This window comes from Bufo bufo, chromosome 9, assembly GCF_905171765.1.
Source record: "Bufo bufo chromosome 9, aBufBuf1.1, whole genome shotgun sequence".
Lineage (NCBI taxonomy): Eukaryota > Metazoa > Chordata > Amphibia > Anura > Bufonidae > Bufo > Bufo bufo.
The window spans coordinates 221,987,335-222,011,452 of record NC_053397.1 but is presented as its reverse complement, the minus strand read 5'-3'; the positions used below and the strand labels follow the sequence as shown (position 1 = coordinate 222,011,452).

The 24,118-nt window shown below is 46.0% G+C and overlaps 1 long non-coding RNA gene across 1 annotated transcript; it reads right to left on the bottom strand.

The window, feature by feature from the left end:
• Window positions 1–6,279: 6,279 nt before the first annotated feature.
• LOC120979329 lies at window positions 6,280–10,388 on the bottom strand. The gene is made up of 2 exons (XR_005774271.1): window positions 10,188–10,388; window positions 6,280–6,615 (listed from the first exon to the last, which is right to left on the bottom strand). It is a non-coding gene; the product is annotated as an uncharacterized LOC120979329 (long non-coding RNA).
• Window positions 10,389–24,118: the final 13,730 nt, after the last annotated feature.

The following is a 24,118-nucleotide window of genomic DNA, read 5'->3' as shown; positions in this document are numbered from 1 at the left end:
ACTACTATAATACTGCTCCTATGTACAAGAATATAACTACTATAATACTGCTCCTATGTACAAGAATATAACTACTATAATACTGCTCCTATGTACAAGAATATAACTACTATAATACTGCTCCTATGTACAAGAATATAACTACTATAATACTGCTCCTATGTACAGGAATATAACTACTATAATACTGCCTCCTATGTACAAGAATATAACTGCTATAATACTGCTCCTATGTACAAGAATATAACTACTATAATACTGCTCCTATGTACAGGAATATAACTACTATAATACTGCTCCTATGTACAAGAATATAACTACTATAATACTGCTCCTATATACAAGAATATAACTACTATAATACTGCTCCTATGTACAAGAATATAACTACTATAATACTGCCTCCTATGTACAAAAATATAACTACTATAATACTGCTCCTATGTACAAGAATATAACTACTATAATACTGCCTCCTATGTACAAGAATATAGGTTCCTATTCTATGTCTTATTTGCCGGAGTTCTTCCTGTTTTCCTCGGTGCAGTTATGATGTGATTTTTCTCTATACTCTAATACTCCTGTAATAAAATAATGACATATTCAGGGATCGGTGAAATGGAAAGAAATACATTCCTCATGTGCATTAAGGTTCCTGCATTGACTGTACGAGGCTGTGGAGTGGAAGAGTCCTGTGAAGCTTGCCATTAAACTGTCTTCACTTTCCTGTTTAAAGAAGCCCCCTCCTGGGCATTAGGAGACGGAGCCCCTCTGGGTTAGGATTCAGGAAGGAAGAGGTTTCTACGGTTACCAGCGCGGACTACGAGTGAGGCAGTCGAGGATCACGCTTGCTAAAAGTGATGAGAACCAGCTTGCTGGATATTGCCATGAAATGGTTTATAATGAAGCCATTCACTGAGTGCTTTTATTCTGAGCCTTGTAGTTCTCCTCGTGTGCAGCAGACAGTAGTTAATAAGTAGACCCATCAGGCTGCAGTATGTTAGTGTCTGGGCACCAGGAGATGGCCAAAAATGTCTCAAATCAAAAGTTCTGGAGGCAAATATTTATCCTCAGATTGAAAGAAGACCCAAATGCAAAGGCAAGGTTGCAGTTATGGATAATAATCAGGTAAGGTAACTATTCTGCAATGTTACAGTACTACAACACCCAGCAAGCACCGTGCAATATGTGCAATTTGCCTCCTTACACCCTAAAAGTAACCTATGGCCAGGGGAGGACTGGCCATAGACCCTACAGGTGGGCTGATGCCCAGGGGGATGCCCGGGCCCTCCTCACGGCCACCAGACAGGTACATAAAGATCTGATGATCTCCCCATTATTGGATGTAGGGTCATCAGTTGTGCCCTGACCAGTGGTCAGAGGTCCCTCCTGAATTCAACCGCATGGCCATCCTCAGGACGACAATGCAGTTTCATAATGTGGTGCGGTGGTCAGTATTTTGTGCTGCACTGTGGTATATGGCTCTGCTGGGGCGGTATTTTGTTTTGCACTATGGTATTGCTGACTCCGCCCACTTCTGTTGTCCCTGCCTATTAGTGTTGAGCCGCCTTCTATCAATTTGGACCCACCTATAACATGGGGCCACTTTTAGTTTTTTTTCCAGGGCCACTTTAAGTTCCCGGTCCACCCCTGCCTATGGCACCTCCTAATTGCAGCGTCCCACACAGGACATGTCGGAACTGCAAAATTACTGTAAAACTGCATTATTGTGCTGCATGTCATTCTGCAGTACATCACCTGTTGTATCCCTGTCCATAGGCTGGTTAGGTGTATTGTATACATCCCACCACTAGAGGATAGCACTTAGTCCATATAAATACTTTAGTCAGGCCTAGTGTGAGGAGTAGTTGATAGTGAAGTGATTCAGTTCGGCTGAGGCTACACTCCACAGAGTAGTGGGTGAGGTCTGAAGCAGCCATGAGGTAGAGCCAAGGTATGAGGGGCAGGAGAGTGTTTTCCTCCTGTGGTCCTCTTAGTTCCATACATCCTACAACCAGAGGATAGTGTTGCGTCCCTGGAAGAAAACCAAGCTAAAAGAGAGATATCGGTGATAACAGCCACTACCTAAGGCTTAATGGGCACCTTTGCACATGGTGGAGGACAATCTGGCTACAGGCAGCCTCACCATACATTATAGAAGACAGATTAGCTACCTGTTCAAGGGCTTGGAAGATACAGAAATAATAGGACTGAGCATACCCGAAAAGAGTGCTACAGAACCACAGCCTGAGTCAGAACCCAGCCAAACCTATTAACAGTGGATCAACAGAATTCCTCTAAAGAACAAAAGACTGTATTCTGTCTGGATGTATATGCTTCAACTGAAACCAGCCACAGTAAAAGTTGTGAGTTGTATCCTACCACTGTCTACTTCATTCTTCAATATTACTACAACTGGTTGTACCACCATAAACGGTACTGGCGTCACGACAAATACCACCAAGGGACCCAGCCGCCACAAGCACCCTAAACACCACCGCCATCAAGGGCACCTCAACCTCCATCTAGGCTGGTGCTTCCCTACCACAGAGTGTGCCCCGCAGGATTCCTCAACACTGTGCTGCCGGCCCAGGGAGGCTTTCTGCTAACCGTGAGTAAACCGATGAACTGTATTATTACTGGCCCCTCATCGGCCCACAGTGCACCTCACGTGTAGCCCCTGCGGTTCCGGCACGCCACATCTTGAATTTTGGCGTCACGAACAGGATATTAACCCCTGCGCCTTATTTGAAAGACTGTCGTATGACAGTCAAGACTTTTACTTATTGCACACTGTATTGGGCCACAGAACTGCTTAGACTGTTTGGAAGTTGCATGGAAGTGTTATACCAGTCTTCAGCATAAAAATCGCAGTGTCAAGAGTGAGAAAATCAGACATTTGTGTGTTACTAAAACGGCTTGCTGTCATTGAATGGACTGTTTCTATGCACTTAAAATGGCCGCCGGAGGCCTTCTTGTTTGAAAAAATATATATACTGCGCCATCACTGTGTATAAGTTAGTGACACCCCCTGAAGAGCGGGAAAACCTAGTGCCGCCCATATATGCAAAATTGTCCGGCCGGCCCGTCCTGCCTTTTGCTATGTCAGTTCTGGGTGGCCGAACCTATATGCAAACGCAGCGCCGCCTCCTCTGCTTTATAAAAAGTTCTGCCATAGAACAAAATGGGTGGAACCATGTGTGGAATATCGATGTGCCCACCTGTTGGATGTTGTGACAAAAACACTGCCACTCATGAATATCCTAATGCACAAGAGACTGCTCCATTATTGTGTGTCACCAAACCACCAAACCCAATTGGAGTACTGACCATTAATGCTCCGGACACCCGACACCCTGAGACCGCCCTCTGTACGGTGGATAATGGGTGCGTCGCCCCTGTCATTCATACAGACCTAGGAGGCGGGCCCAGCATGCGGGAAGAGCGTGACGTGCGTGCGCACGTTGAAAGGAGAGACGCTGATTGCTTCCTAGAGAGAGGAGTGTACTGCCGAAGCAGCATAGCGGAGAAGCGAGTGAGCTCTGCGATAGAGACTGGATCCAAACGGGACCTTGTCGCCGCACCGACATGGACCCCTACACCCATTACTCCTGAACTACAGGTCCGTTTCCAGGACCTATGGGATCGCCACTGGAGGGAGCGCAGGGTGGATCGCACTGCTGAATCGGCTGATTACAGTACAGGTCAGCACGTAGCCGCGATGCCGCGAAACCGGCCTCAGAAATATGCCGAAAGGTCCGGTCTGACTACCAATTTCCCCACCATGGCGTGGCCTACTACTGAGCAGACAGAACTTTAGGCCAAGTTGTCCGCGGAAATCAAGTTGGCTCGACTCCCGCGCACACACGCTTGTAAGAAGTATAATAAGGGTCTGACCCGCAAGATGCTGGAGGAACCTGTAAAGGACTTCCCGGTTCCGGTACGGAGATTGGGCCGAGTTCTTAGCTTCTGTAAACAGCAAGGATTTGAGTTTATCCGAGATATGTAAACAAATAGAGACTATTACATTAATCGCCGGTCTGAAAAGAATAAGGAGCTCCCTAGTTGGCTACATAGCCTGTACGTCAACGAGACGGTCGAGTTCACCCCTGCAGAAGGTACACGTGGACCATACGCTACTGCAGTACATCGACCAGGACAGCCCATGGAGACCCAGGAACTTGCCAAAGATTGAGTCTGAGGAGGATCTTGAACAAGAACCGTCTACCCCCCCCCATGCGGCCTACTGCAAAGTATGTGCCGCCTAGCACTCAAAATCAATATGCCACGGGATTTGCGGGCACCAACATTCTATGGCAACCCGCCATTGTTACCAAAGATCCTGCCAGTGAACCCAAACCCCAGAGGGAACGTGTTAGGAGAAAAAGGCCAGAGCCAAAAAGCCTAAGTGTATCTGTGGAGGACTGTGCTGTTTTGTTTCAACAACTGGCTGTACAACAGCATCAGGAAGTCACTATCCCAACCTATAAAGTTTTATAAAAACTATAAAATTTTATAGTTTTTACACTATCCCAACCTATAAAAATTTTGCACTTTAAAAAGTTTTTTATACATGTTTTATACCCTAATTTAGGTATGGACTCTGTCTTTAAACCTGTATCATGGACTTTACAGCCCTTATGTGAGATCATTATTTAATTGCCATTTTTTTGGCCGTAAAGCATCAACCAAGAAAAAAAAAATGTATGTGATATATTATATATTTGCCTAGAATGTATTTTTGTGCATAACCCTTTATTTACAGGAGGTTATCGAAGAGTCATGATAATGCATTGCAATATCTATATCCATATGTGCATATTTGGTGGTGTGTATTTGGTGTATTACAGGAAACAGCTTAGAGATCCACAGCTTCAGATATTACCAATGTCGAGGGCGACTTATCTTTTACCATGGGGGTATGCAGCGTCCCACTCAGGACATGTCGGAACTGCAAAATTACTGTAAAACTGCATTATTGTGCTGCATGTCATTCTGCATTACATCGCCTGTTGTATCCCTGTCCATAGGCTGGTTAGGTGTATTTTATACATCCCACCACTAGATGGGGATAGCACTTAGTCCATATAAATGCTTTAGTCAGGCCTAGTGTGAGGAGTAGTTGTTGATAGTGAAGTGATTCAGTTCGGCTGAGGCTACACTCCACAGAGTAGTGGGTGAGGTCTGAAGCAGCCATGAGGTAGAGCCAAGGTATGAGGGGCAGGAGAGCGTTTTCCTCCTGTGGTCCTCTTAGTTCCATACATCCTACAACCAGAGGATAGTGTTGCGTCCCTGGAAGAAAACCAAGCTAAAAGAGAGACATCGGTGATAACAGCCACTACCTAAGGCTTAATGGGCACCTTTGCACATGGTGGAGGACAAACTAGCTACAGGCAGCCTCACCATACATTATAGAAGACAGATTAGCTACCTGTTCAAGGGCTTGGAAGATACAGAAATAATAGGACTGAGCATACCCGAAAAGAGTGCTACAGAACCACAGCCTGAGTCAGAACCCAGCCAAACCTATTAACAGTGGATCAACAGAATTCCTCTAAAGAACAAAAGACTGTATTCTGTCTGGATGTGTATGCTTCAACTGAAACCAGCCACAGTAAAAGTTGTGAGTTGTATCCTACCACTGTCTACTTCATTCTTCAATATTACTACAACTGGTTGTACCACCATAAACGGTACTGGCGTCACGACAAATACCACCAAGGGACCCAGCCGCCACAAGCACCCTAAACACCACCGCCATCAAGGGCACCTCAACCTCCATCTAGGCTGGTGCTTCCTACCACAGAGCGCGCCCCGGAGGATTCCTCAACACTGCGCTGCTGGCCCAGGGAGGCTTTCTGCTCACCGTGAGTAAACCGATGAACTGTATTATTATTGGCCCCTCATCGGCCCACCGTGCACCTCACGTGTAGCCCCTGCGGTTCCGGCACGCCGCATAATGAGACCAGTTCCATGATACAACTCCACTCCCCAGGGAAATTCCACAACTAGCATGTCCGCCATTGCTGCCTCCACCAACATACAGTAACATGCTAAGCCCTGTCCTTGGTCTTTCCTTGAATGCCCACAAAACATTACAGAAGCCTCCACATTTGGGTAAATTAGTATGAGCCTTGTACCCTTTAAAGTCCTCTCACCCATGGTGAGGAAATCTAGTGGCGCCACCTGCTTTTTACGGTAACCGCCATCCAAATAAAATTCCTACTGCTGCTTAAATAAAAGTTCAACAAGGAGTCGAATGACTCTAATAAATACCTGTTAGAATGTCATATTTTTACTGTACTGTCCCTTTAAATACACATTCAGTATCTCTACCGGAAAGTGATACATTGTATCCATGCTGCTATTACAGACCACGATCCTCACAGGACACGGCCCCAGCGCTGCTGCTGACTCCCTGTGTTTGTGAAGTCAATTGTCAGGGGTCAAATCCTTTGACTTTCTCATTCCCCCGTTACACAGAAGTGACATTTTTCTTCTTTCTGATGGTCCATTGTGAAATTCCATCTATTGTGTTATCAGAAGTCAACCTCCTGCCAGCACGTATTCTCCTCCAGGAAGGACAGCAAGAGCTGAAATCATAAAAATTCTGACCTAAAAGCATAAAAACTAAGATTTCATTTCACAGTTTACATGTAGAATTAGCAAATTTAACTGAATACGTGACCCATCTTCTCTGGAGGATGAGAACACATGGTCTGTAACCATGGAGACACATAGGTCTGCAGAAGAGCTGTGGACGGATTATTAATCAGTACTGTCTATGAGGTTATGGTCTGTGTGAGCGGTCAATACAGATAAGGGTCCATTCACACATCCGCAACTGTTTTGCAGTCCGCAAATTGCGGATCCGCAAAACACGGACACCGGTCATGTGCGTTCCGCATTTTGTGGTCCACACATAGCCGGCACTATAATAGAAATGCCCTTTCTTGTCTGAGTCTGCGGACATGTTCTATTTTTTTCCGGGGCCATTGAAAATGAATGGGTCCGCACCCGTTCTGCAATTTTGCGGATGCGGACCCATTTTGCGGATGTGTGAATGGACCCTAATAATGAGGAGAATCTAATACGAAGCCTCTGCTGACGTCTGTGTCAGGCGCAGAAGCCCCGGCGTGATGGATGCCATGCTCTGCGGCAGGAACCCTTTTTGGGCATTAGAGCCGTCTGTGTGTGTAAACCGTGTTCTAGGCAATTACGGCTCAAACCGCTGACAGTTTCCTTCCCTCTGGTTTTGTTCCTTTGTAAATCTCGGATTCCAGCGCGGTTTGTGGGAGACGCATTTTAGGGACTCAATGTCATTAAACCTGCTCTGGTCTGGGGCTACCTGCTCACACTGCGGATTATGCACATTATATTCTGTGAAGATCCCCGTGCGGAAAAGAAAACGCTGCATAATACAGGACCAGCAAAGGGAATGGGTTTTCACACTTTGCTTTTTGTTCTGTGCAGAAATTGGCTTTTCACACAGATTTTGAAATCCGCATGTCAATACTTTGTGCGAATCTCACACTTGAGATCTGTGAGCTAAAATTCATACCAAAAACTGTAAATAACACGGAAACGCACCGGCATCTATAAGGAAATTTGTGTGGAATTGCTGCAAGCTGGTTCCTTAAAGTAGTGCCGACAGCAGCCTGGACTCTGGTGTGCCGCGGTTTGCCGGGCAGGACGGGCATGGGGCGGATTCCAGGCTCTGTTTCCTACCACCTCAGAACCCGCTGCACTGAGCTGATGGAGTTACATGAAGGCAATGCTAACAGTGAAAACACTGCAAACCGCAAACATGTGAACACCATTCCATGAGCAGAATACTGATGTACAACAGACACATGGGATGCTACATGTCCTTTACTGGAATACTGCCATACAGCACACACAATGAGCCCTTCTATCACCACCGGACAGGACCGGTATCATACCCCTATATTTTCCATCATAACTTAGGCACATCCTCAGGCAGTGCAGGGGGTATCAAACACAGGCATAAAATGTCAGTCTATGATAAATTCCCCCATAATTTACATAGTACTGCCATGTGGTGCCAACATGATAAAGTCGTACAATGTCCACAAAATACCACCATATAGTGTCCACGTAATAACATAATACCGTGCCATATGCTTCCCACATACTGTATAAGGAATATACAGTATCTACATAATAATACCACGCAATGCCCATATAATAGCACCATATAGTGTCCACGTAATAACATAATACCGTGCCATATGCTTCCTACATACTGTATAAGGAATATACAGTATCTACATAATAATACCACGCAATGCCCATATAATAGCACCATATAGTGTCCACATAACATCATATAGTTCCCCAACTACCAACTCATAGGGGCACTTGTATTAAGACCGACGTATTAGAAGCCGGTCTTAATAAAGTCCCAGTGCTGGCGGTGGATTCGCCGGAGTTATTATGAACAGGCGACGGCCTCTCCATAACTTCAGCGCATCCAGCGCCAGTTCTAAATGTAAGATGGCTTCCGAGCTGTCTTACATTTAGACCATTTTCTACGCCTAAAACAGGTGTAGAAAATGATGAATGAGACAGGCCTGCCGGCCCCTCCCCTTCCCCGCTCAAGGCACGCCCACAATTTTAGACCTGGCGTGAGCGGGGCGAAGTCGAAAATAGTGGCGCAACAAGCCTGTTCTACCCTCAGATGCAAGTCACATTGCAATTTACCTGTGTTGTATTTCACCTGCGTTATATTGTATGGTAACAGCACCATCTGCTGGTGAGTTCATGTATTTCATCCAGCCTGTTTTCCTATGCGTTATGGGATCCCAGGGCATTGTGGGTAGTTCCTGGTTCTTTGTGGTTTTGTGCTTGTATTAGAAGCAGTAGCCATCTTATGTCTGTGTGAGAAGCCACTCTCTCACTGGTTCTTCTGCTCCTGATTTCTTATACAGCCTGTTTCAAGCATAGTCAGTAAGGACACGATCTATGTGACATTTCCCGTAGTTTATATATGTTACTTGTATGTGATAGCTCATTATTATTGTATTACCTCATATACTGTATGTTTAGCAGATTATTCTGTATCTTATGCCATGTACTATGAATATTTATATTCTGAAATACTACAGTTTTTATTCTGTAGTTTCACCTTTCCTGTCAATCTACTAGCATATTCACATTACCCTGAGATGAGTCCTGTCCCGGAGATGAGTCCAGCGTGAAGGAGCCCAGCACCGCCCCGCATCCTCAGAATCTCCTCCTTGCTCCCCGATGTCAGACAGCCAGAGCGCCGTAATCTCACGATGCGGGTGCTAGCGCATGCACAGTTCCTTCCCTGAGGCTGTTGCTGGCACAGGGAAGGGACACTATGAGGACACTGCGCATGCGCTAGCTCACGCATTGCGAGATTAGGGCGCTCTGGCTGTCTGACGTCGGGGAGCAAGGAGGAGATTCGGAGGATGCGGGGCGGTGCTGGGGTCCTTCACGCTGGACTCATCTCCGGGACAGGACACATCTCGGGGTAATTTGAATATTTATCAAATCCTTTTTTTCCCACAATAAAAGCACATAGAGCTATGGGGACTGGATATTGCGGATGTGCTAGCGGCCATCTATAAACCCATGTCCTCAGCTCTATACACAAAATCCCGGTGACAGGTTCCCTTTAAAGCTGAACAGTCTCTTTTTCTCAGAAGACAGAGGGTTTAACTACATGTCAGATTGCACACCGTGCTCACGTGTATGAAGACAGTACAGTGAAACGACTGCTGAGAACAAGCTCAGAAGATCAGACTAGACAGAGCCCGCCATTATCCACACAGAGCCTGCATATGGATATTGCAGCAGTCTCCTAACAGTCACAACATGTCTAATAGTCGAGCATCTTCAGTCAAGACAAGGTATCAGATAAGTGGCTCTAACAGGACATCGATCAGAGAAGCTGCCGCCATTGCCCGCGCAAAAGCAGAAGCTGCAATGGCAAAATCCAGCTTCACAGAACAAGAGATGCAGATAAAGCTGGAGAAAGCGCAACTTGAAGCAACTCTAGAAAAACTCGCCGCTGATAAAGAGACAGCAGCTGCCATAGCAGAAGCAGAATTTCTAGAAGCCACGGAATTTCAGGAAACCCAGAGTCATCGCAACATTGTCCAGCCAGAACTTGAATTCCAAGATCCAGACCAATGTACCTTACAATACATCTATCAACATTCCAAGTCAGACGACGACCCAGATCCACAGCTTCATACAAAGCGGTTTGTTGACGGGCCAAGCCAACATGCTTATTCGGATCATCAGAAAGTCGACTATCTGTCTCCTTGCAGCAAACTAGAGAATACACATCAGAGTGAAGCCGGCGACAACAACTTCTCTCCAGAACAGAGAATCAGAAATCCGCCCCTGCTAAGAGAGATGCCCTTCACTTCAGAATGGTATTACATAGACCGGATTAAACCAGAGACTTCCAACAGGTATGGCCGTGCACCACACATTCACTCGGACAACACAACACCAGACGGTTCCAGCGCCAATCAAGCCACAATGGACTTTGCCAGGTTCCTTGTTCGACGTGAGCTGGTCACCAAGGGACTTGTAATGTTCAGCGACCGCGCTGAGAACTATAGAGCTTGGCGAGCTTCCTTTCAAAATGCTACCAAAGACATAGGTCTGTCATGTAGTGAGGAATTGGATCTCCTGGTAAAATGGCTGGGAAGTGAGTCCGCTGAACACGCTAAAAGGATTATAGACATCAATGTAAATTATCCAGACGTTGGTCTAAAAAGGGTCTGCGATAGACTTGATGAGGTTTATGGCGCAGCAGAGGTCATAGAAAGCACCTTATTTAAGAGAATTGAGGACTTTCCAAAAATAGCGAACAAAGGCTATTCAAAGCTTAGAGAGTTAAGTGACTTAATAATGGAGCTGAGTGTAGCAAAGGCAGAAGGAGATCTGGTGGGATTGACATTCCTCGACACTGCGAGAGGTGTGAATCCCATAGTTCAGAAACTCCCATACAACCTACAAGAGAAGTGGGTCATGTATGGTTCTCGGTATAAACAGACTTACATTGTACCATTTCCTCCATTTAATGTTTGTAGATTTTGTCTCTGAACAAGCAAAAACCAGAAATGATCCTTGCTTTGATTTCATGATGTCATGTGCCACCACCTCAGTCAGTAAACCTCGTAGGGCAATGGTGGAGGTCCACAAAATTAACGTTTCTTCCATAGGTTCAGTCCATAAAGAGTTCAGCTCCTATCAAGGAGGAGACAAACCCAAAGACCCGAGCAGACAGTGTTCCTTACACAGGAAGCCTCATTCCCTACTCAAGTGCAGAACCTTCAGGGAAAAGTCATTGGAAGACCGCAAGACCTTCCTCAAGGAGAACAACATCTGTTTTAAATGCTGCTCTTCAATTTCGCATTTCGCCAGGGACTATGAGGTTAGTACAAAGTGTGTTGAATGTGACAGAACAGACCATAACACAGCTCTACACCCTGGGCCACCATTGTGGGCTTCACCCAAAACCCAAGAGCATAGCGGGGAGTTGAAGGACACAAATACTGACACTTTGGCAGTGACTTCTAAATGTACAGAGGTTTGCAGCGACCTCAGAGGAGGCAGATCCACTTCTAAAATCTCCCTAGTGAGAGTTTACCCAGCAGATGACCGAGGCAAAGCCATCAAAGTGTATGCAATTCTAGATTATCAAAGTAATAAGTAAAAAGTAAGAAGTCTGCCTTCTTTCATAGCTTCGACATCAGAGGACCTGGTGCCTACTCTCTAAAGACTTGTGCTGGTACTGTGGAAACAGCTGAAAGGAGGGCAAGAGGCTACATAGTTGAGTCCAGCGATGGTCAAGTGCGTCTGCCTTTACCAACTATACTGGAGTGTAACCAGATTCCTGACAATAGGTCTGAGATACCCACTCCAGAAGTAGCAGCGCACCAGCCTCACTTGAAGCGTATGACACCTGATCCCGAACCTTGATCCTGAAGCTCAGATAGTCTTACTCCTCGGGAGAGGTATCCTACAGGTCCACAAGGTTAGACAGCAGATCAATGGACCTCACAAGGCTCCATGGACCCAGAGACTTGACCTAGGATGAGTCATTGTAGGAGGGGTCTGTTTGGGAGGTGTACACAAACCAACAACAGTCAACAGCATGCTTACCAGTACACTTGAGAATGGACGCCCATCTCTTCTCCAACCATGCGAAAATCACTTCTTCATCAAGGAACTGCCTCAAAGCACTTCATCACCAGGTACCCTTGAAGGTCCTGCCTACGATGACTTCATCTGGGATGGCAATCAAGACCACCTGGGATCCACAGTCTTCCACAAGACTAAAGAGGACAATCGTATGGCGATGTCATTCGAAGATAGACTGTTCCTAGATATAATGGAGCAGGGAATGGTGCAGGACGAAACAAAAAGCTGGGTTGCACCTCTACCCTTTAAGCCTCAAAGACAATGCTTACCCAACAACAGAGAACAAGTTTTCAAACAATTTGTCTCTCTCAGGCACAGCCTACGAAGTAAACCTGAGATGAGAGATCACTTTTTTACCTTCATGGAAAAGATATTCCGGAACGGTCATGCAGAGCTAGCAACTGTACTTCGAGACTCAAAAGAGCGCTGGTACCTGCCCATGTTTGGGGTGTATCACCCGAAGAAGCCAGGTCAGATCAGAGTAGTGTTTGACTCAAGTGCCAAGTATGAAGGCGTATCATTGATCGACGTTTTGCTGTCAGGCCCGGACCTAAACAACAAGCTCATAGGAGTGCTTCTCGGTTTTCGCAGAGACTCCGTTACATTCACGGCTGATATCCAACAGATGTTTCATTGCTTCCTAGTTAAAAAGGAACATAGAAATTTCTTGAGATTCTTATGGTTCAAGTACAACGATCCCTCTAAAGATGTTACAGAGTATCGTATGAAAGTTCACATCTTCGGCAATAGTCCTTCTCCTGCAGTTGCCATCTATGGGTTAAGATGCGCAGCTCAGAAAGTAGAAGAGAAGTACGGAGCGGATGTCAGACTCTTTGTAGAGAAGGACTTCTATGTGGATGACTGTGTAAAATCAATGCCCTCAGATGGGAGTGCAATCAGTCTTCTTAAAAGAACCCAGGAGATGCTCTCTCTGTCTAACCTGAGGCTACACAAGATCGCTTCTAACAGCCAGAAATTGATGGAAGCCTTTCCTTCTCAGGACCATTCAGAAGACTTAAAGGATTTAGACCTAGGTTTTGACTCACCTCCGATGCAACCTTGGCCTACTCTGGGACCTAAAAGCTGATACCTTCACCTTCCAGGTTAACAGAGAAGAAAAACCCTTTACTCGCAGAGGAGTACTGTCGGCCATAAGCAGTCTATATGACCCACTGGGATTTGCAGCTCCTATAATAATCGAAGGTAAAGCTATGTTAAGAGACTTCACCAGAGAAGTGTCGAACTGGGACACTCCCCTTCCCATGAAGGAAAGAGCCACGTGGATGGCCTGGAAGAATTCCCTTACAGCCTTATCTGATCTTCACATAGCTCGCCCATATGTTTCTGTACCAACTACTAAGGTTGAGACACAAAGACTTTGTGTTTTCTGCGATGCTTCAGTCAAAGCAATTGTGGTTGTAGCTTACTTGAAGACGTTGGATATCAATGGACGCTTCTATGTCTACGTCAACAACAGAGTGCTAAGGATCAGAAGATCTACCTCTCCTGAACAATGGAAATATGTACCTATGCATCTCAACCCTGCGGACCAAGCAACTAGATCCGTCGCTGCTGACCGTCTCAAGGACACAATTTGGTTTACATGCCTCACCTTTTTGTATAGGCCGATGCCCAACAGAGCAGAAACTGCCATGTTCGAACTAGTAGACCCACATGCTGATGTTGAGATACGTCCTCAGGTATCTGTGTTACATACGGAGACTCTGGACCACCACCTGAAATCCCATAGATTCAGTAGGTTCAGGCCCGATGCTATAATAAGGCAGACCAAGCGGCCGCCTTAGGGCGCTGAGAAGGGGGGGGTGGAAAAATTAAACTTTTTTTTTTTTCATTAATCACTTGCATGCCGCCGGCCTCCTGCGGCTGTTCTCCTCTGTGTGGTGGTCCTCATATCTTCTCTCTGGGCTCCCGAGTCCTGACAAGTTGTTTTGAGGACCTTTCCCACTCTGCCAATCAGTGGCCGCAGCTGTGTCACGTGTCAGTGCAGTGATTTCCCGCTGAGCCAATCACTGGTCTGACACATGACACAGCTGCAGCCACTGATTGGCTGAGTGGGAAAGGTCCTCAAAGTCTTGTCGGGAGCACAGACAGAAGATACCAGGACCACACAGAGGAGAAGGGGAGCTGCTGCAGATGGGAACAGGCCCAGGTGAGGAGCATAATGTTTATTTTTACACAACATTAATAGAGGGGGGAAATGTGCCATGGAGGGGAGGGGGGGGGGGGGGGGATGTGACATGGGGGGAGAAATGTGCCATGGAGGGGGAGAAATGTCACATTTCTCCCCCTCCATGTCACATTTCTCATCCCCCTCCATGTCACATTTCTTATCCCCTCCATGTCACATTTCTCCCCCCTCCATGTCACATTTCTCATCCCCCTCCATGACACATTTCTCCCCCCGCCATGTCACATTTCTCATCCCCCTCCATGTCACATCACGCCCTCCTTTTTACATCACCCCCACAGAGTTGTGGGATATGGGGGGGGGGGGGGCGCCAAAATGTAGCTTCGCTTGTGTGTGCAAAAATCCTTGCACCGGCCATGAGTAGGTTCTCTACATGGAGATCTCTTGTCTGTGCCATCACTTGCCTGACTCACATTGCTCGGTCGTACAAAGCAACCTCATTGGCAGATAAAAATATCTGTAGAGGTTGGCATCATTGTAAACATGTTTACACAGCTTTCGATCTAGAGCGGTCAAAAAATGTAATCATCCAAGCTGTACAGCATGAAACCTATGCAACGGAAATCGACTGTGTAGTCAGCCAAAGACCAGTGCCCAAAGGTAGTGATCAATGAAGATGGGCTCTTAAGAGTAGGTGGACGCCTTATGGAAGCCAATGTAGGTCTGGCGGAGAAACATCCTGTGATAGTTCCTGGACAGCATCATATAGCTACTCTGCTCGTGCAACATTACCATGAACGGACAAAGCACCAAGGTCGTCTGTTCACAGAAGGAGCTCTAAGAGCAGCTGGACTGTGGATAGTTGGAGCTAAAAGATATGTATGCAGATTCATATTTAAATGTGTTACCTGTCGGAAACTTCATGGTTTGTCACAGGCACCGAAGATGGCAAACCTCCCGTATGGCCGACTAAGTATGGATCCACCCTTCACCAATGTTGGCCTAGACGTGTTCGGTCCTTGGCCTGTGGTTGTCCGGCAAACCAGGGGAGGCCGTGCGCATGGGAAACGTTGGGCGATTATGTTCACTTGTCTGTCCATCAGAGCTGTCCATATTGAAGTAATTGAATCTATGGATACTTCCTGTTTCATTAATGCTTTCCGACGTTTCATTGCCATTAGAGGACCTGTCAAACACATTCGTTCTGACCAAGGCACAAACTTCGTCGGAGCAGCGAGAGAACTACAACTCTCTTCCAACTTGGACGTTAACAGTATAGAAAGATACCTTAAGTGAATGAGGATGCACTTGGACCTTCAGCCCACCATACTCTTCACACATGGGAGGTGCTTGGGAGAGGATGATAGGCATCGCACGGAGAATCCTCGACTCAATCTTCTTACAAGAAGGATCTTCAAAGCTGACTCATGAAAGCTTGACTACCTTCATGGCGAAAATATCGGCTATCATAAATGCCAGACCGCTATCTCCGATTTCTAGCAATTCTGATGACCCAACAGTTCTCACACCCGCCACACTGCTTATCCAAAAGACTGAACAAATTTGTGCTCCACCCGGAGAATGCCCATATGATGCCATATAGTGCCCAAATAATAATACCATTCAGTGCCCACATAATACCATATAGTGCCCACATATTAATACCACACCATGACCACATAATAATGCCATACAACGCACATATAATGCCATACAGTGCTCACATAATAATACCATACAGAGCCCACATAATAATACCATACAGTGCCCACATAATACCATACAGTGCCCAATTAATACCATACAGTGCCCACATAATAATACCATACAATACCCACATAATAATACCATACAGTGCCCACATAATACCATACAGTGCCCACATAATACCATACAGTGCCCACATAATACCATACAGTGCCCACATAATAATACCATACAGTGCCCAATTAATACCATACAGTGCCCACATAATAATACCATACAGTGCCAAAATAATACCATACAATGCCCACATAATACCATACAGTGCCCACATAATAATACCATACAGTGCCCAATTAATACCATACAGTGCCCACATAATAATACCATACAGTGCCCACATAATACCATACAGTGCCCACATAATACCATACAGTGCCCACATAATACCATACAGTGCCCAAATAATACCATACAATGCCCATATAATACCATACAGTGCCCACATAATAATACCATACAGTGCCCACATAATAATACCATACAATGCCCAATTAATAATACCATACAGTGCCCACATAATAATACCATACAATGCCTACATAATAATACCATACAATGCCCACATAATAATACCATACAATACCCATATAATACCATACAGTGCCCACATAATAATACCATACAATGCCCACATAATAATACCATACAATGCCCATATAATACCATACAGTGCCCACATAATAATACCATACAATGCCCACATAATAATACCATATAGCACCCACATAGCAATATCATACAGTGCCCACACAGTATTGCTATATACTTCCTACAGAATGCCAATATCCAGAATCTACCTAATGGCGCCATACAGCGCTTCTTGCTTGCTGCATTATTATATTGCCTGATGTTTGGCTGTAGGCTGTAAAGCGAGATGCTGCACATGTCGTTATTTGACCTCTATCAGAAGATGAAACAATGCTGGGGCCAACAAGGTCTATTATGGAGCCCCACTCATTCATTCCCTAGTGAGTATTATGTTGGAGTTTCCCTTTAAGTTAACACATAAATTGCTGCAGTTAGGACATAATAATAAGTGAATGCGGTGAGATGGCGTGATTCTGGTTCCTGCGCGGCGCCGCACATCTGGCTGCAACATGTTATATTGTTTATTTGTGTGACTGATGATTACTGCTGTTTGGGTGAGAGGCACAACATTTCTCCTTCTGTCAGCGCTCAGATCTGTTCAGTTTTATCTCTTCCCGGGAAAGCTGGGTGACGGCTAACATGGCTGCAATCAAACGTCCACCAGTAACAGCAGAGGGAGCGGGGGCAGGGCAGGCTTACCTCCATCCCATGGGAAGACTGGGTGACAACTGCTATGTCTGGCATTACAGCTCCCAGGGGTTGTCGGGAGGGTTCACCACTCCATAAGGGCTCATGCGGACCCATTCACTTCAATGGGGCTACAAAAGATGCGGACAGCACGCTGCGTGTGTCCGTTTCGCGGCACCCGCCAAAAATGGAACATGTCCTATTATTGTCCACATTACAGACAAGGATAGGACTGTTCTATTATGGGATGGACGTTCCATTCCACAAAATACGGAATGCACGCGGCCGGTATCCGTGTTTAGCGGCGTGCGTGAGCCCTGACTGAGCAGAGCCTCCAGTGGCTGTAGAGCCGGGTGTTACCCTATGCTGCAATGCACCCAGCTTTCCCAGTAACAGATAGAACCGCACCAGTAGAGGGTTTATAGTCACTGGAATATCAGGGTCGTGTTCCGCCCGTGCCGCCATCACTGCCTGGTATATTATACACCGCCTCTCGTGCCAGTTTTCCGCAGAGCAGGCGCTGCCAACCCTCCAGATTGGAAAATTGAGACACATGAAACCACTTCCCTCATCCCACAGACCACAGAGACATGAGGGTGAAGCGCCTGCGCCGTACAGGGGGTCGCGCAGTGTGACCACAGCGGGGACAACGAGGGGCACAGAGGAGCCACGGGGCCCCTCATCTGCCCTTCACACCCAGGAACCGGCGCCGGTGTATTCCTGGAAAATCCATCCGTGAACTGTCCCTGCATTTCCCAGAATAAACCGACCGCACGGAAATATTTATCTTCCTGTGTATCAGTCATTGTGCAGTATCACAGGCTTAGATACACAGCAGACAGTATCACAGACTTAGATACACAGCAGACAGTATCACACATGACAGGCTTAGATACACAGCAGACAGTATCTCACAGGATAGACTTAGATACACAGCAGACAGTATCACACAGGATAGACTTAGATACACACCAGACAGTATCACACATGACAGGCTTAGATACACAGCAGACAGTATCACACATGATAGACATAGATACACAGCAGACAGTATCACACATGACAAGCTTAGATACACATCAAACAGTATCTCACAGGATAGACTTAGATACACAGCAGACAGTATCACACAGGATAGACTTAGATACACACCAGACAGTATCACACATGACAGGCTTAGATACACAGCAGACAGTATCACACATGATAGACTTAGATACACACCAGACAGTATCACACATGACAGGCTTAGATACACAGCAGACAGTATCACACATGACAAGCTTAGATACACATCAAACAGTATCACACATGATAGACTTAGATACTCAGCAGACAGTATCACACAGGATAGACTTAGATACACACCAGACAGTATCACACATGATAGACTTAGATACATAGCACACAGTATCACACATGACAGGCTTAGATACACAGCAGACAGTATCACACAGGATAGACTTAGATACACAGCAGATGTATTGTGCATGATAGACTTAGATACACATCAAACAGTACCACACATGATAGACTTAGATACACACCAGACAGTATCACACATGACAGGCTTAGATACACACCAGACAGTATCACACATGATAGACATAGATACACAGCAGACAGTATCACACATGACAGGCTTAGATACACATCAAACAGTATCACACATGATAGACTTAGATACACAGCAGACAGTATCACACAGGATAGACTTAGATACACACCAGACAGTATCACACATGATAGACTTAGATACACACCAGACAGTATCACACATGATAGACTTAGATACACAGCACACAGTACCACACATGACAGACTTAGATACACACCAGAAAAATAGTCGGCACTCACTCTGTTTGCACGTTGCACGGGATAGGAATGAAATCCACGTATATTCAAGGAAAATCCCAGCAGTCGTGTCTTCAATCAATAGGATATTTATTTCATCAAATTAGAAATGTCCACAATCCTGGACGCGTTGCGGCTAGCATACCTTCATCAGCAGATGAAGGCATGCTAGCCGCAACGCGTCCAGGATTGTGGACATTTCTAATTTGATGAAATAAATATCCTATTGATTGAAGACACGACTGCTGGGATTTTCCTTAGATACACACCAGACCGTATCACACAGGATAGACTTAGATACACAGCAGACAGTATCACACATGACAGGCTTAGATACACAGCAGACAGTATCACACATGATAGACTTAGATACACATCAAACAGTATCACACATGACAGGCTTAGATACACACCAGACAGTATCGCACATGACAGGCTTAGATACACAGCAGACAGTATCACACAGGATAGACTTAGATACACACCAGACAGTATCACACATGACAGGCTTAGATACACAGCAGACAGTATCACACATGACAAGCTTAGATACACATCAAACAGTATCACACATGATAGACTTAGATACTCAGCAGACAGTATCACACAGGATAGACTTAGATACACACCAGACAGTATCACACATGATAGACTTAGATACATAGCACACAGTATCACACATGACAGGCTTAGATACACAGCAGACAGTATCACACAGGATAGACTTAGATACACAGCAGATGTATTGTGCATGATAGACTTAGATACACATCAAACAGTACCACACATGATAGACTTAGATACACACCAGACAGTATCACACATGACAGGCTTAGATACACACCAGACAGTATCACACATGATAGACATAGATACACAGCAGACAGTATCACACATGACAGGCTTAGATACACATCAAACAGTATCACACATGATAGACTTAGATACACAGCAGACAGTATCACACAGGATAGACTTAGATACACACCAGACAGTATCACACATGATAGACTTAGATACACACCAGACAGTATCACACATGATAGACTTAGATACACAGCACACAGTACCACACATGACAGACTTAGATACACACCAGAAAAATAGTCGGCACTCACTCTGTTTGCACGTTGCACGGGATAGGAATGAAATCCACGTATATTCAAGGAAAATCCCAGCAGTCGTGTCTTCAATCAATAGGATATTTATTTCATCAAATTAGAAATGTCCACAATCCTGGACGCGTTGCGGCTAGCATGCCTTCATCAGCAGATGAAGGCATGCTAGCCGCAACGCGTCCAGGATTGTGGACATTTCTAATTTGATGAAATAAATATCCTATTGATTGAAGACACGACTGCTGGGATTTTCCTTAGATACACACCAGACCGTATCACACAGGATAGACTTAGATACACAGCAGACAGTATCACACATGACAGGCTTAGATACACAGCAGACAGTATCACACATGATAGACTTAGATACACATCAAACAGTATCACACATGACAGGCTTAGATACACACCAGACAGTATCGCACATGACAGGCTTAGATACACAGCAGACAGTATCACACAGGATAGACTTAGATACACACCAGACAGTATCACACATGACAGGCTTAGATACACACCAGACCGTATCACACAGGATAGACTTAGATACACACCAGACCGTATCATACATGATAGACTTAGATACATCGCACACAGTATCACTCATAATATACTAAGATACAGAAGACAGAAGACAGTGACACACAATGGGCTTAGATACAGCAGCTCCGTGGTTTCACACATGATACACATCTAAGCAGATGGTATCCCACATGGTAGGCTTTGATATAATGGATATGCAGACAGTATCACGTGCAATAGGCTTAGATACATTTGATGAGATGACAATATCACACACTATCGGCTTAGATACACTGGATGAACACTTTTACACACTATACACTGACAGACAGTATCACACACATTAGGCTTAGATACAGTGGCTCAGCATAAGCGCTCATGCACACGAACGTATTTTCTTTCCAAGTCTGTTCCGTTTTTATTGCGGACCGTAGGCGGAACCATTCACTTCAATGGGTCCGCAAAAAAAAATGAAGTTTCTCTGTGTGCATTCCGTTTCCGTACGTCCGTATTTTCTTTCCGCCAAAAAATTAAACATGTCCTATTATTGTCCGCATTACGGACAAGGATAGGACTGTTCTTTTAGGGGTCAGCTGTTCGTTCCGCAAAATACGGAATGCACACGGATGTCATCAGTATTTTTTGCGGACCGCAAAATACATCCAGTCGTGTGCATGAGCCCTAAGTATCGCACAGCATGCACCTCAGAAGACCTTAGGCCTTGTTCACACAGCAAAATATGCAGTAGAAAAATCTGCAGCGGAAGAAGCAGCTGAAAACGGTCATTTTTGGTGGTATAAATGGCGCCAAATCCACTCCAGATCTGCCTCCTGTGGATCAGTGGATTTTACCCCTTTCCCATTGACTTCTACGGAAACGCAGCCTTCAAAACGCTTGAAATGACTAACGTTCCTCATAATAGTCGTGTCACTCCCCCGATATCGGTGGCTCTGTAGTGACGGAATGGTCAGCCCGTGGCTCCGTGGCTCCTCCTGGTCGGTCTCTGGGGCCGATCTGCTGCTGATGCGATATCCAATCATGCCGGATTACCGGAATCTTTATCTATAGGCGGCGGTTCTGGGTTGTGTGCGCTGATGGGCGGTGGAGGATTGATGGCGGGGGGTCTCCAGTACCTGCACTGACTCCCACATTTACTGCCTGGGGCCAAACATTCTTCCGCAATGTCTCCGGCGAGTTTACATTTCTGGGATAGTTCAGGGCAGATAAAGCGTGTTACATGCTGGTAGCCGGCTGACAGCAGAGAACACAATCGCTGCGCACCCGGTGATACGAGCCCCCCTCGCCCACCCCTCCGCACGCACAATGCAAGCATCTACGTGTGGAGACACAGTCCGGCCCCATCTATAGAGGGAAAACTGTGGAGCAGAAGCTGAGGAACGTGTGAGCAAATCCATGGGGTGGAAGCCGCACATAGATACAGAAAGCAACGCGTTTCATCCACATTGCACAGTCTTAAAGAGATACACCCCACACAATCTGATCCCTAAAATCAGGAAGAAGTCCCCTTGACATTTGTGGAATGGAAATCAACTGTCTATGTATTGACTTTCTGCTGAGCCAATCTGAGCAAGCAGAGCTGCAGTGTAAAGTACAGGGAAGGGATGGAGCAGCACCAATATCTATGTAGTGTACATTATGTGAAGTTTGCATTGCTCTACTCCAGCTTTAGATAATTGCATAATGTGCAACTTTTTAATAGACATTAAAGGGGTATTCCCATCTTGGACATTGGGGGGGCCATATTTCTAGGATATACCCCCCAGTGTCTGATAGGTGCAGGCCCCACCTCCTGGAACAGCATCTATACTTAAGACGGAGCCCGCACTGTGCATGCGTGGCTGGCCTCTATTCATTTCTATGGGACTGACTCGGCTATTTCTGTAAGCCCCATAGAAGTGAATGGAGCGGTGACCGCACTTGAGCAGGGCGCTTCTCATTAATTTAAATGGGGCTTCCAAAAATAGCTGAGCGTGCCGCTCTGCTGTTTTCGGCAGTCGCATAGAAATGAATGGCGGCCGGCCACGCATGCATGATGTCCTCCGGCACTTTGCAGGGGTCCATTCTAAGTATAGGGACGGGTCCCAGAGGTGGGACCTGCACCTATCCGACATTGGGGACATATCCTAGCAATATGCCCCTAATGGCCAAGATGGGCCAACCCCTTTAAGTTTAATTCCTCTCCATTTTCAAGATATTTGCTTGCTGACAGTGAATAAAAACTATTTGTTTTTACAACCAGACAGAAACTAAAAACTGTAGAGACAATGGGGGTCATTTATTATACTGAAATACTGCACATTGCGGCGCAACAGTTCACGCCAGGTCTAAAAAAGTGGACATGGTGGGGAAGGGGAGGGGCCAGTAGACCCGTCTTATTTTACCTTTTTCTATGCCTGTTTCAGGCGTAGGAAAAAGTCCAAATGTAAGACAGCAAGGAAGCCGTCTTACATTTAGAACTGGCGCTCAAGGCCGGCATCAGCACTCGGCATACCCGGGCATGTGCCGGGGCCCACAGCTCCTGCGGAGGCCCACTATACAGCTGATTATAATTGTGAAGCAGGGCAGTGGCATGCTAAGGAAGGGGGTGGTCCGCCCAAGGTGCCCGCTCTCAGGGGGTGCCAGAACACAGAAGCAATAAGCGCTTCCATCAATACAGATGGAAGCGCTCATTGCTGGAGCGCAGGGAGCTGTGGTCCTGTCACTCACCGCTCAGGTCCCCGCGCTCCTTCCCTCCTTCAGGCCGGCGGCGCACAGAATGGTGAAGCCGGAAGACTTCTCCCCGCTCCACCATTCAGACTGCAGGCACAGATCGCGCTGCAAGCATGTGTGGGTGGAGCCTGCAGCCCAGAAATCTGCATAAACTCCGCCCACATCGTGCTGCAGAACGATCTGTGCCTGCAGGGGAGAGAGTTATGTGAGCTTCAGGAACGGGACAAGGTGAGTAGTTACTGTGGTTTTTTTGGTTTGTTTTTTTAACACAGAGGAGGCACAGAGGGCTTTATTTCTATGGAGGAGGCACAGAGGGCTTTATTACTATGGAGGGGGGCACAGAGGTCTTTACTACTATGGAGGGGGCACAGAGGACTTTATTACTATGGAGGGGGGCACAGAGGTCTTTATTTCTATGGAGGGGGGCACAGAGGTCTTTATTACTATGGAGGAGGCACAGAGGGCTTTATTACTATGGAGGAGGCACAGAGGA